Below are 10,482 nucleotides of genomic sequence, written 5' to 3' on the forward strand. Positions count from 1 at the left end.
CATTTAAAATATGTTCATTTTATTGTTTGCAAATTATATCTCAGTAAAGTTTACTCCTTATGTGGTGCTGTAGGATAAGAACTACTAACCACAAGGTCAGTGGTTCACACGCACCAGCTGCTTCTCAGAAACTCCATATAGGGTCACTATCAGTTGGAACCAACTCAAAGTCACCTAGCAACAACAAAGTTGACTGAGAAAAATTTAACCTCATCACTTTTGCAGTAACCTAGACCAGCTAACTATCCCTGGTAGCCTCAATTTTCTCATCATAAAATGGTAATAATAATATTTACTTTGAAGATTTGTTGTAACGATCTATAGTGACTATCTACATATGGTACTCGGTACAGAGTAATTAAAAAAATTATTACTAACAAATGACATCTGAAGATTCAAAGAGATGAATCTCTAATGGTAGAATTTCTGAAGTGACAAGAAGTATGGAAAATAGTATAAGACAGGAAGTACCCCTGAAAATGGCCATGATCCCTTCCTAAATTTAGGCTAACCCTAAATTATACATTTGCAAGTAACTTTGTTTCATTTGACTTTCTTCTTTTGTTATTGTTAGTTTATGTCTTTTATTAATTCATACACAATTACTTGTCTTCTGGTTTGCTGAAGCAATAGGTCAGACAGTACTTGCCACAGTGATATTTATCAAAGTGTCTGGTCATAAAAACTGCAGCACCACATTCATCTGGAGGACACTCCCTACGAAGGTGACTATTTACCATTCTTGTTTGCCTTACAGTATTCTAGGCCAGCCAGCTCAACCTTCTTGCTCTTATGCTTATTCTTCTTGGGAGTAGTGTAAGACGTCTTCTCCTTTTCTTAGTGCCACCAAGCCTCAGCACAGGATGTAGAGTGGACTCCTTTTAAATGTGGTAATCAGACAAGGTGCGTCTATTTTCCAGTTGCTTGCCAGCAAAAATCAGTCTCTGCTGATCAGGACGAATTCCTTCTTTATCCTGGATCTTGGATTTTACATTTTCGATTGTATCCGAGGGTTCAACCTTGAGAGTGATGGTCTTCCTCATTGGGGTTTTTATGAAAATTTGCATCTTGGCAGAGGTTCCACCACAGATTGCAGATCCAAAAAGAAAGCTCATTTGACTTTCAAAGACATCTTTGGACAGAGGTAAAGCAGAGGCCATATTACTCTTTGGAGTCAGTAAAAGGACTTGCCCAAGGTCACACAACTAATCAAAATCTAAAATCCAATGACTATGAATAGCTTTATCCATGCTGCAGGAGGGGATTTCTGTTTTCACAGAACATCAACGCAATCACCCAGTTAAAACACTTTACTTTAGAGATGAGGTCGCATGACCAAGGTCACAGAGAAATTAGTGGCAGAATGTGAATGCAGCATCTTCTGAATCTCTGCATCTCCTGCCTCTCTCTCTTCCTGGGAAATGGTGATAGAACTGGAATTTGCTCTTGACCTTCAGCAATGCTTAGTAGTGAGTGTGGTCCTCCCTCTCCCCTAACAGTACATATAGCCAGGGACAAGGAAAGTCGAAGGCCGACAGCCAGCTGGTCTGGCCAGCAAGGATGTCCCACCTCAGCTGCCCGAGAGCTTGAGGGGCGGGGTAATCAATTTCTATGCATCTCATTGCCAGGATCACTTACTGAGCCAAAGAGGGAGATCAGAGATGTCACTGTGCAAATTGAGTCAGAGCCTTCACCTCACTGCTTGGCTGGCAATTTTACACGGTGCCTGACACCGTAACAAACACAGGGTACAAAAAGAAAGCAACTCCCTTGGGTGATGGACGGGGGGAATTGGCCCAATAAATTGTTCCCTGTAAAAAGCCATGTTTCCCTCATTAAAAGGCAGTGAATTCTATATTGCTTTTCATTAGCTCTGGCCTTGCTAGACAGGAGCTTTAATTGACAGTGTGGTTACCGGAGGTGGACCCCGAGGTGAGAAAGACAAAGAAGCTGAAAAGAGATTCTTATTTATTAAGGTGGAGGTGACAGGCGGCTGCATAGTAAGTTTTTGGCTTGGGAACTGGGAGATGGGAGAGTGGGTGGGCCCTCTGAGGGTTGGTCCAAGGGCAACCTTGGAGAATACAGAGCTGGCCACACTCATAAAAGAGGGTGAACCTCCTCAACTTGGGCAGGGCGAGCATCATTTCCACCCAGCCTTGAAGAGCTGAGAGCACTGGGCGTGAGCCAAAGTTCCGGGGTCTTGTCCTGGATTTGTCATTAGACCACTAGATTACTAAGCAGGAGTGCTTGGGTGGTACAGTCAATACAATCTCCTGCTCAGAGAAAAGTTGAAGGTTCAAGTCCACCCAGAGGCATCTCACAACAAAGACCACACTATCTATTTACCCCAAAATCAGCATCGAAACCCCTATGGAGCACAGTTCTACTCAGACACATTGGGTTCATCATGACTCGGAGGCAACTCAAGAGCACATGGTAAAAGGTCACCAAACCATCTTGGAAATGTTACTACATTTTTCTGGATTTCAGCATTTCCATCTGAAAAATGGGAAGGATGGGATCAAATGAGTTCATCTTTGTAAAGCACTTGGGGAAAAGGTTTAAAATATTACAGACACTCTTCTTACATCATTTCTGATCACTGTAATCATCTTAGAGTCCTGGTGTGGCACTGTGGGTTAATGCACTGGACAGCAAGGTTGGTTTGAGCCTCAAGGTCAGTGGTTCAAGCTCACCAGTTGCTCCTTGGAAACCCTATACAGGGTCACTGTGAGTTGGAACCAACTTGATAGCACTTAACAACAACAACAATATAATCATTTTATTTTATTTTTATTAAGTATGAACCCAAATACTCTTTTTGACTCAAAGGAGTGAATTCATTCTGTCCACGATTCATTTTGATGTTCTAATTGCTCCAGATTTGACCAAATAGGAACCACTGCAAGCTGGGTCCTGTGTCCTTTCACAAATCCTCTCCTGTGGCACAAGAAGATGTTACAGGCTCATCTGATACTTTTTATTTTTAATTTTAAAAATGTTATTGTTGTAAAATATATATATAGCAAAACATATGCCATATCAACAATTTCTACCTGTACAGTTGAGCAACATTGACTACATTCTTCAAGTTATGCAACCATTCTCGCTACCCATTTCCAAATCATTCCACTACCACAAACCAAAGTTCAATGCCTCCTATGCAAGAACACCCTTTTCTCCTCTTCTTCCTACCCCTGGCAATCACCAATGATCTTTGGGTTCTATGTATTTACTTATTCCATATCATCTGATACTTTCCACTCTCCAACCAGAAAGCAGATATTTCTTAAAGGATCCCAGTTGTTAGAGGATCAAAAGTAAAACTAAAAAAGTAGATAAAATCAAAACCCACACCAGTTGCCATCAAGTTGACTCTGTCTCATGGCTATTCCATGTGTGAGAGTAGAATTGTACACTAGAGAGTTCTCAATGGCTGGTTTTGTTTTTGTTTTTGTTTTTAATGTTTTATTGCGACTTATATGATAGTTTACATGGGAGAACTTTAGTTTTACATTCATTCCATCTTATATCATCTCACTGCCATGGTTCCAATCCCCTCCATGCATCATCAACCACCCAAAGGGTATATCCCAGAAACCCGCCCCCTACACTTCTCCCTCCTCCCCCCAGTTTTCGGCCCACAGTCCCTTTCCCTCTCTAGGTCCAAGGTCCCCAGTCACTTCATCACTCCATGTCATCATCTCTGTCTCTATCTCAGGCATCTCTGTTTCTCTGGGTAGGGTCCCACTCTCGGCTCTTCTCCGTTGATGGTCCCAGAGGCCTCCCTCAATGGCTGTTTTTTGTGGCAATAGATCACCAGAGTTTTCTTATAAGGCACCTCTAGGTGAACTTGAACCTCCAATTATTTGGTTAACAGCCAAGATGCTACTTATTTTCACCACCCAGGGACTCCATAGACTAGATACCACTCTCCTCCCCCTTACACACACATTCAAATATGAGGTGTGTACCATGACATAATTACTAAGTGTCCATTACACTCCACCTCTTGTCTGTCAGTTTGTCATACTGTGGTGGTAAGCATGTTGCTGTGATGCTTGGAGCTATGACACCAGTATTTTAAATACCAGGAGGGTCACCCATAGTGGACAAGTTTCAGCAGAGCTTCCAGACTAAGACGAGTTAGAAGGAAAGGTGGGCTACTTCTGAATGGTTAGCCACTGAAAACCTTATGAATAGCAAGGGAACATTGGCAGATACCGTGCTGAAAGATGAAAACATGAAAAGTACAGTAATAAGTTCAGATAGAAAGCCAGAAGATTAGCTACTCAGGTTGGGACACTTTCAAAATGCGACTGGGGAAGAGCTGCCTTCTCAAAGTAGAGCTGACCATGATGACATGAATGAAGTAAAACTTTCAGGACCTCCATTTGCTGATGGGGCAACACTGAAAATGAAGAGAAACATCCACTAATTGCTGTTGTTGTTGTTGTTAAGTGCCATTGAGTTGTTTCCAACTCATAGCTAGTGAGTTTGAACTGCTGACCATATGGTTCAAACCAGTCTTTTGGTCCAGTGCTTTATCCCACCATGCCATACCAGGACTCCCCACTAATAATAGAAACATGGAATATGTGAAGTATGACTCTAGGGAAGTTGTCAAAAAAGAAATGGAATGCATAAAAATCAGTATCCTAAGAATTAATGAGCTGAATGGATTGATGTTGGCCATTTTTAATCTGATCATCATAATGGTTTACTATGTCAGGAACCACAAATTGAAGAGGCATAGCATTCATCATCAAAAAGAACATTTTAAGATCTATCTATCCATACACCTACAAGGAAGACAAGTTAAGGCCACTGTTATTCAAATTTCCACTACAGCCACTAAAACCAGTAATGATGAAATTGAAGCATTCTACCAACTTCTTTGGAGTCCTGGTATGGCGCTGTAGTATAATGACTGAACTGCTAATCATAGATTGGTGGTTCAAACTAACCAGCCACTCCTTGGAAATCCTATATAGATAGGGTCCCTATGAGTTGGAGCCAACTCAACCATACTTAATAATAAAAACAACAACAACCACCTTCTTCAGTCTGAAATAGATCAAACATGAAATCAAGAAGTATTGATACTTACAGGTGACTGGAATGCAAAGGTTAAAAACAAAGAGAAAAATTCAGTAGTTGGAAAATTTGACCTTGGTGATAGAAATGATACTGGAGATAACATGACAGAATGTTGCAAGACCAACATTGCAAATATCTTTTTTAAACAACATAAACGATGACTATAAGGCCTATCCCTCTACACACATGGACATCACCAGATGGAATGCACAAGAATCAAATTGACTACAATCTGTGGGAAGAGACAGTGTAAAAGTCCAGTGTCCCCAGCAAAACAAGTCCGGAGGGAAGACTGCTGAACAGACCATCAATTGCTCCTATGTAAGTTCAGGCTGAAGAGGAAGAAAATTAAAACAAGTCCATAAGAGCCAAAGTATGACCTTGCACATATCTGACCTGAATTTAGAGACTATTTCAAGAACAGGTTTGATGGATTAGACACTGATGACTGAAGACCAGAGCTGTGGGATGACATCAAGAACATCTTACAGGCAGAAAGCATAAAATCATTAAAAAGACAGGAAAGAAAGAAAAAAGATGTTGTAAGAGACTTTGAAATTCGCTCCAGTGTAAAGATGCTAAAGCAAAGGGGATAAATGTGGAAGTCAAAGAGTTGAACAGAAAATTTTTTTAAAAGATGAGCTCCTCAAGAAGACAAAGTGAAGTATTATAACGAAATGTGTAAAGACCTGGAGTTAGAAAACCCAAAGCGAAGAACATACTCTGCATTTCTCAAACTGAAAGAACTGAAGAAATATTTCAAGCCTCGACTTTATTATTGAAGGATTCTTTGGGCAAAAAATGTTGAATGATTAAAAGATATATATATAAAATGATGCAGAATGCATCAAAAGACGATGGACGGTATACACAGAGTCACTATACCAAAAAGAAATGGTTGGTGTTCCACCATTTCAAGAGGTACTATATGATCATGAGCCAATGATACTGAAAGAAGAAGTTCAAGCTGCATTGAAGGAATTGGTGGAAAACAAGGCTCCAGGAAATGACGGAATACAAATTGAGATGCTTCAACAAACTGACAAAACACTGAAGATACTCACCAATTCCAAGAAATTTAGAAGACAGCTACCTGGCCAAGCAATTGAAAGATATTCATATTTGTGCCCATTTAAAAAAAAAAAGGTGATACAACAGAATGTTGAAATTATCAAACAATATCATTAATATCACATGCAAGTAAACATTTGCTGAAGATAATTCAAAAATGGCTGCAACACTCTACCAAGAGGGAGCTGCAAGAAGTTCAAGTCATATTCAGAAGAGGACATGGAACTAGGGATATCTTTATTGATATCAGATGGATCTTGACTAAAAGCAAACAATGCCAGAAAGATGTTTACTTGTGTTTTATTGACTATGCAAAGGTTTTTGGCTGTGTGGATCATGACAAGATATGGATAACATTGTGAAGAATGGGTATTCCAAAATATTTAATTGTGCTCATGAAAAACCTGTACATAGTCCAAGAGATGGTTGTTCAAACAGAATAAAAGAATACTGACTGGTCTAAGATCAGGAAAGGTGTGTGCCAGGGGTGTATTTTTTCACCATACTTATTCAATCTGTAGGCTGAGCAAGTAATCTGAGAAGCTAGATTATATGAAGAAGAACTTGACATCAGGAATGGAGGAAGATTCATTAGCAACTTGAGATATGCAACTGGTACAACCTTGTTTGCTGAAAGTGAAGAAGACTTAAAATACTTATCGATGAAGATCAAAGACTATAGCCTTCAGTATGGATTGCAACTCAATATAAAGAAAACAAAAAATCTTCACAAATGAGCCAATAAATAACATCATGATGAATGAAGAAAAGATTGAAATTGTCAAAGACTTCATTTTGCTTGGATCCACAGTCAACACTCAGGTAAGCAGCATTCAAGAAATTAAATGGTGATTGCATTAGGCAAATCTGCTACACAAGACCTCTTTAAAATGTTGAAATACAAAAGTATCAGTTTGAGGACAAAGGTACGCTGATCGATATTATGGTATTTTCTAGAGCCTCATATGCATGTGAAAGTTGGACAATGAACAAGGAAGGCAATAGAAGAATTGATGCGTTTAAGAATTGTTGGAGAAGAATATTGAAGTGTGGTGCTGTGGGTTAATGCGCCAGACTGTAAAGCCGTTTGAACTGCAAGGTTGGCGGTTCAAGCTCACAAGCTGCTCCTGGGAAACCCTATACAGGGTCATTATGGGTAGGAATCGACTTGATGGCACTTAATAACAGCAACAACATGAACTTCCAGAAGAACAAAAAAATCTGTATTGGAGGAAGTACAGCTAGAATGCTCCATACAAGCCAGAATGGTGAGAATTCATCTCTTACACTTCAGGCATGTTATCAGGAGGAATCAGTCCCTGGAGAAGGCCATCACGCTTGGTAAAGTGGAGGAAGACCTCCAACGATGTCCAATGGGCTCAAATGCAACAATTGTGAGGATGGCGCAGTACTGCTCAATGCTTCATTCTATTGTGTACAGAGGGTCGCTATGAGTCAGACCTGACTAGATGGCACCTAACAACAGCAACAACAGTCCATTTCAGGCCTTTTACTAGAGGCTGAGAGCACAATGTTGTTGTTAAGGGCTGTTGAGTCAGTTCCAACTCATAACAACCCTGTATGGGGTTTCCAAGAAGTAGCTGGTGGCTTTGAACCACTAACTTGTGGTTAGCAATCCAATACTTATCCTACAGTGCCACACCACACTCCGCATCACATTAAGAGGAGATACAAGGTGGAAAGAGCCCAGGTCTTATCTGTTCAAGAGAGGACTTTTAGTAGAAGAAACCCAAGGACTTTTGAGATAGTTGTTTTTGTCAACTGCTGTTGAGTCAGCTATGACACATGGTGACCCATGCAGGAAAGAACGAAATGCTGCCTGATTTTGTGTCATCCCCATGATCATTTGTAGATCAACCATTGTGATATATAGAGTTTTCATTGGCTGATTTTTCAGGTGCCTTTCTTCCTAGTCCATTATAGTCTGAAAGCTGTCCATTATCCTAGCAAGCCCTAAGTAATTTCATCACAGAGAGATGATTACTGTGCATTCACTGGAAATCAAACCTGTGTCTCCCACATCAAAGGTGAGAGTTGCATAATTAAAACATCACTGCCCTCTTCTTAAGGCAGAATGCCCCAAAAGGCATCCGATATTTGTCCTGAATAACTTGACCTCCTCACATTTAGGTATCCAGATGGTTAGGTATCCAAGAAACCGGAACAAAAGACCACTTGCCCATAATTAAGAGCATGGTATTCTCCACCAATATTTCTCTTTGAGCTTGTCATGTTTTTCCTTTCCCTCCTCCTCCTCCCCAGGAATGCTCAAGGAGAATCACTCCAGATGCCTGGTACTCTGCGCCTTGTTGTCCTCCGAAGAAATACTGGCAAAATGGGACCTTTAAAATTAAATAGCATGGAGTGTCCAATAATTAATTTGATTTTATACCCATTGTTTATTTAATACAACTTTAAAACTACATTAAGAAGGCAGAACTGCGCAGCGTAGCATGAAAATGAGCTGGAAGCTTTCCAAGTGGAGGCCAAGAATTAGCAAATTGGTCAAATGTGCAGGATGGCTTCAACTAAGATGCAATCAAGAAACCACACTTCTGATGTTTCACCAGCAAGGGATGCTACCCACAACCTTTCTATTTCTTGATCTCCAGGTTGGGTAATGGCCTGAGGTCCCTAATCAGCCAGGTGGAATCAACACAAGCTCTCTAGCTCTAGACTTCCCAAGGAGATGGTGCTGGGGTATCTCCAAGCCACAGGCAGGGAAACAGGATCTGCCTGCCAACACTGCTACTTCCTTTGCTCTATTCAGATGCTATCTGTCCAGATTGCTTGCTGCCATCTGGAAGGAGGACCTTAAAAGCCACTCTGAACCTTGTCTCTGCCCCTCCAAAGGTAAATTGGGAGTTCTAGGCCTAGTGTGTCATTGTAGGATAAGCACTCGACCTCAAGGTCGCTTTGATCTGCAAGGTAGGCAGTTCAAACCCACCAGTCACTTCTTGGAAACCCTATATTAGGTTGCTATGGGTCAGAACTGGCTCGAGGACAGTTAACAACTACTACAACAGGCATGAGGCAGAGGTGCCTCAGTTAAAAGCATTTAGTGCCTGAGGATCCAGCAGTCTGTCACTGTCTTGCCCATTTGATTTCCATAGCTCCCCTGCACTGAGCACCTAGGTTTCCTGACCACTTGCCCACCTGAATCAACATAGCATTGCATCAAGGACTTCCTGGGAGTCTGACCACAGACCCAGGTTTCCTTGACCACTGGTGCCCAACCTACTTACTGGCACTTGGACATACGGTTTTATCACCTGGCTTGGCTGCCTAGAATCAGACTCAGCGCCAACTCACCTGGTATAAAGCCTTTGGATTTACCTTAATCACCAATCTCCTAGCTTCCTCCAGATCCTTCCTCATACTCATCTTGACGTCCTCCCACTCTGGGCTTTGAGTGGAACTCTTCCTCTGTCTTTACTGCCTGCTTTTATGACCAGCAGCTCCTTTGCCTTAGTGGGGCTAGTCCTTTCTGGTTACAATACTCTCTTTCCTGCCACACACACTCAACCTCAGACAAGACCTTCCTCACTCAGAAATGCATTCACTGGAGCGCCCAAGTGCTCTGTCCCTGGCTACTGGACCATCATGATCTTGTGATGAGGAGTCACACCTGTTTCCTGAGTTGGACTCCTACCTTGTGCCCCAAGTTTTATAACTAGGTTGGATTTATTCTCCCAAGTCTTTGTCCTGATGACTGACCAGAACCTTCACGTTTCTAATCCTCAGTCTTGCCTCGGCCCTCTCAGCCTCACTTTGGGGACTGGATCTAGCCAGACATTCAGAGCCGTGCTCCATGTCCACAGGGCTTGTTGTAGCGCCCATTGCGCAGCTCCTTTTGGAGCCAAAGCCAACATCCTTTCACTGAGCTAGCCCGGAACAAAGTAGCCTACTGCTCTTTAAGCATGGCCTCTTGAGGGGCTTTCTTTCCACTGGGAGCAATTGGTGTCAATCCTCAGCCACAGAATCCTTCCTCAGGGTTCTGTATCCTTTAATGTCCCCAGGCTCCAACCACCAGATGGATCAGGGGTGGAGAATGTCCGGCCTGTGGGTCGTATTTGTTGTTGTTAAGTGCCATTTAGTAAGTTCCCACCCATAGCGACCCTTGTTTCATTACAATAATTATAATCCCCATTAGATAACAGTATTTCTCTCTATTCACTTCAGCTCATTAAAAAAAAAACCAACAACACAAAGGTATATCTAATAATTTACACCATCAAAAGGCACATTCTGCAAGTCTGCTTCCTGGCCACCAGCTCTCAGTCCCTTTCT

The 10,482-nt window shown here is 41.7% G+C and overlaps 1 pseudogene; it reads right to left on the minus strand.

Moving 5' to 3' along the window:
- Positions 1-602: 602 nt before the first annotated feature.
- Positions 603-1,067, minus strand: LOC102827706 (annotated as a pseudogene).
- Positions 1,068-10,482: the final 9,415 nt, after the last annotated feature.

The sequence above is a fragment of the Chrysochloris asiatica genome, unplaced genomic scaffold, assembly GCF_000296735.1.
Source record: "Chrysochloris asiatica unplaced genomic scaffold, ChrAsi1.0 scaffold00015, whole genome shotgun sequence".
In the NCBI taxonomy this organism is placed as follows: Eukaryota; Metazoa; Chordata; class Mammalia; order Afrosoricida; family Chrysochloridae; genus Chrysochloris; species Chrysochloris asiatica.